Source organism: Procambarus clarkii, chromosome 2, assembly GCF_040958095.1.
Source record: "Procambarus clarkii isolate CNS0578487 chromosome 2, FALCON_Pclarkii_2.0, whole genome shotgun sequence".
Classification (NCBI taxonomy): Eukaryota; Metazoa; Arthropoda; class Malacostraca; order Decapoda; family Cambaridae; genus Procambarus; species Procambarus clarkii.
This window is the reverse complement of record NC_091151.1, coordinates 30,918,074-30,922,801: the sequence shown is the minus strand read 5'-3', so window position 1 is coordinate 30,922,801 and position 4,728 is coordinate 30,918,074. Positions and strand designations below refer to the sequence as shown.

Below are 4,728 nucleotides of genomic sequence, written 5' to 3'. Positions count from 1 at the left end.
AGAGGTGACGTCTGGGGGCAGCGGTATTGGAGGGGCAGTTCATCTTTGGCAGCCCACGGTTTCCCTACATGGTCCTGGAAATGACCAAGAAACTAGTGCTTATATTGTTGAAAAAGATCGGCGTACCTTCGGGACTGGCTTAGGGGAGAGACTGATGACAGGGAGATGCCTGTTAAGTAGTGCTACTAGCTGGTCGCTAGAGTCCAACACACCGCCACAGTATGGAACATAGGAATGAGAACGGAGAGGACTGGGGCTCATTCGTCCCCATATGTTGAGGCGGTACGAAAAGACGAGAGGGGTAAGACGACTGACTATGGAGTGGGTTCGTAAGGCAGGAAGGCGACCGTTCCGGTCACCCTGCACGGGGTACCAACAGGGACACGTGGGCGTGTTATTCGTGTGGAAAGCGCGGACACATATGGATGTATTGTCCGGATGCGAGAACAAAAGAATGAAAGGTTGCCCCTAGTGATGAATCTTTGAAATAAAGGTGGAAGGTGTGAGATTGGCATTTTTTGTGGACATTGGAAGCCAGGCAACTCTAATTAAAAAGTCAGCCTTCAGCAAATTTAAATATGCACGCCTTAAGCATAGTGCGAAGACATTAACAGCAGTAAATGGGGAAAAATTAATACCTTGGGTCAAGGTACCATTAACTTTGAAATTAATGGGGAATTGCAACCTCATACATGTACGATCGTTGAGAATCTTGATTATCCAGGAGACATCCTCATGGGGACTGATTTTCTGTCTCGGTTTGATTACTCCTTATCTGCACAAAAAGGGGCTAGGAACTACCATCTGCTTGCGAGCCCAGACCCTGTGTGTACGGCAAACGACGCCCCCACACAGTTCCACAGCACTCTTCTCAAGTTAAAATCCGCTGTGGGTTGGACCACCGATTTTTCATCTTCCCTCTTCACCTCGTCTCCAATTCCTCGCACAAGATTTCTGCATCCTCGCCCCGTTCTTCCATCCCCTGCTTGCCAATTCTATGAACATTTTCAAGTCAAGTAACCCTATATGTACTGTTGACCAAATATACTGTACTGTTAAAGTAGATTTGTTTATAATGTTTCTTGTTTAATTGTTAATTATTTTCAAAACTTTCAATAATTCAATTAGGATCCCATATCTCCCATAATTTTAAGTGTTCGTGAATAACACCTGTTTATTTTATCCTACATCTTTTCATGTTATGCCCTCCCTAAAAGCTATATATCATTTGCAAAATGTTTGAGAATTTTTTATGTTAACGTGCTTCTTGTTAGTACTAAGTGTCAACCTCATCAAACGTTTAATCGTCCTCTTTTATGTAAAGTTATGCCCGAAACGTGCACTGCGTATTAGATCTTTATACGATGTACTTATCTTCCTCTGTTAGCTGTTAGCTTCTGTTAGCTTCCTCAACTGTATGAATTCCTGCTTCCTCATACCCTTAATCACTAGACCTACTAGAATCACTGATAGTACTGCTACAATTCTAGATCACATCTGGACCAACATAACCTCTCCACTTACTTCAGGTATAATCACCGATAGCACTACAGACCATTACCCCACATTTCTCTTAACTAACATTAACAAACTACCTCTTGAGTCAAGGGAGTTAAGCTTTAGGCTGCACAATGAAACTGCTATAAACAATTTTATAACTGCTGCTGATAATGTTAACTGGGAGTCCGAGTTAGGTAACATAGGGGACATCAACCTAGCAGTGCAATCTTTTCTTCAAACAACTCTTAGCCTTCATAACCCTTACTGTCCTATGCTTACAAAACAAGTCACAAATAAAAGGCTTAACAATCCATGGCTTACAAAGGGAATACTTAAATCCATTAATAAAAAACATGACCTTGAGAAGAAGTATAGGTTAGGAGCCGTCTCCAAAGAATTCTCAAAGAATTACTCGTTATTGTTATCTAAAATAATTAGACGAGCCAAAACTAAATACTATGAAGATAAATTTACCCAAATAAAGAGCAACATTAAAAAAACTTGGAGCACAATTTCACAAATATTGGGATCAAAGAAAATTTTAAATAACAAACCAACACTCCTGTCCAATAACGTTGGTCTGCTTTCAGCCTCTGATTCTGCAATTGAGTTCAATAGGTTCTTCTCTTCCATTGTGTCATCCCTTGCAAATGATATTCCATCTTTCAGTACTGATGTTAAGGACTATCTTACAGGTAACTATCCACAGTCTCTGTACCTAAAGCCTACTAATTCCACTGATGTCAATGAGATAATCCTTTCCCTTAACACCAAGTCTAGTGCCCTTGAGGAGATACCAACTTTAATTTACAAAAAAGCCTCCAGATCTTTAGCCCCTGCTATTGCATTGCTCTTCAACAAGTCACTTGAACTCCAAACCTTTCCAGACATTCTAAAACAAGCAAGAGTAACCCCTGTCCACAAATGTGGTGATCTCACAGATGTTAACAACTACAGACCTATATCAATCCTACCTAACTTGTCAAAAATATTTGAAAAACTAATCTACAAGCAGCTTTACTCTTATCTAGCCAAACACAATATACTTAGCTCTTGTCAATATGGCTTCAGACCCAAAAAAACACTAACGATGCACTTATTAGTATGATTAACTTGAATCACGCAACTCTTGATAAAAATGAGTTCCCTATTGGGTTATTTGTGGACCTGCGTAAGGCTTTTGACACTGTCAACCACCAAAACCTTCTTCTTAAATTATATCATTATGGAGTCAGAGGACACTCCCTGCAATACCTCAAATCTTACCTTACTGACAGGCTCCAGTATGTTTCTGTGAATAATTCAATTTCTCCCACCCTACCCATCAACATTGGTGTTCCTCAGGGCAGCATACTTGGCCCTCTCCTCTTTCTCATCTACATTAATGACCTTCCAAATGCCTCCCAACACCTCAAACCAATTCTATTTGCTGACGACACAACCTTCATTTACTCCAGTCCTGACCCCCTTGCTCTAAATGCCACAGTAAATACTGAGCTAAATAAAGTCCATCTTTGGTTAACTGCCAACAAACTCACCCTGAACATTGACAAAACTTTGTATATTCTGTTTGGCAATATATCCTCTAATCAAATAAATCTCAAAATAAACAATACCCAAATTTGTAACAATTTAGATGGCAAGTTCCTTGGCGTTCTCATTGACCACAAGCTGAATATCCAGGGACACATTCTAAATATATCAAAAAAAGTTTCAAAAACTGTTGGCATTCTTCCTAAGATCAGATATTATGTACCCTGCCCTGCCCTGGTGACTCTCTATTACCACCTCATCTATCCATATCTCAACTATGGTATTTGTGCTTGGGGTTCTACTACCCAAAATCATTTACGTCCTCTAATTACTCAACACAAAGCTGTTATTAGGACAATATCCAACTCTAGCCCCAGACATCACTCGGTACCCCTACTCAAATGTCTGAATATGTTAGATATTAAGTCACTGCACATTCTCTCATGTGTATTATACATATATAAAGCGCTGAACTGTAATGCCAATCCTGACCTCAAAAGCTTCATTGAAGGTTGTAACAGAACCCATGAGCACCACACCAGAAATAAATACAGTTTTGATATTCCAAGAGTACGACTTAATCAAACTAGAAATGCTCTACAAATCAAGGGACCCAGAATGTGGAATGACCTTCCCAACCATGTTAAAGACTGTACCTCTCTCAACCAGTTTAAGATAAAAACGAAGCACTACCTAATAAATTCCCTGTAACCTACCTTACCCCTCTGTTGTCAACCCATGTCTGTTTTTTTTTTTTTTAAACAACGCTGTTTGAATGTAATTGTACTAATTTGTAATTGTATTTGTGCTGCTTTTTCAGCCATGTTCCCCCCTCTTTTACCTCTATTTTTATTTGTTCTCAACACATTTTATTCTTTATACCCATTAGTATTAAGCTTTAGTCATTAATGTTTTTCATGCCCGAAACGCTTTGCGTAAGGCTTTAGGCATTGTATGTACTAGCTCTATCTATTAATCCAACAAACTTTGTAAAATCTCTTGTATGTATGTACCTTATCTAAATAAACATTTATTTATATTTATTTATTATTTATTTATTCTTGAATCCAATAAATGAACATAAAATATTTATTACAAGGACGCTGGGGTGTCACAGACAATAATTGCTTTTATGGTCACAAGCACTAGGAACCAGAATCACTTGACACCTATCAGGTGACGGTATATTTACTCTGCACGTGCAACATAGCATATTTCATAATGAATAAATTTGCCAAAAGTGAGACTAGACAACTGTGTTTAAATTGAAGCCCTTGAAAGGCTAATAAAAATTGCCGTAGCCGACGCTTTAACACGCCGACCCAGCGGGGTATTGGTTAAAGTTTTCAACTAGCAATAATCGCACCTCGGATGTATCTCATTGGTTACGATGCTGCCGCTACGCAATGCTGGTGATCACTCGGGCTGTGAGCACCAGCCTCTGGGCCCTGCAGACCATATTCTGCCACCTGTACTCTATGTGTGCGTATGTATATGTATGTATGTGTATTAAGTATATGTGGAAGCTGATGAGAGTTACATTTCACCTTTGTAAATGCACATTAATTATACTATGTAAAGAATACATCGACCACTTTATGTAGGGCAGGCATAACTCTGTATCTATGTATTTATGTCTGAGGTTAGATTAGCATTTTAAAAGCACTACAAATACCTTCTGTGGTTGATTGTTCA

At 39.1% G+C, this 4,728-nt stretch overlaps 1 non-coding gene across 1 annotated transcript; it reads right to left on the bottom strand.

Annotated features, from left to right (window-relative positions):
• Positions 1–4,305: 4,305 nt before the first annotated feature.
• On the bottom strand, positions 4,306–4,444 carry LOC123750967 (U4 spliceosomal RNA). Its single transcript, XR_006772056.1, has one exon. It is a non-coding gene; the product is annotated as a U4 spliceosomal RNA (small nuclear RNA).
• Between the last annotated feature and the right edge of the window lie 284 nt (positions 4,445–4,728).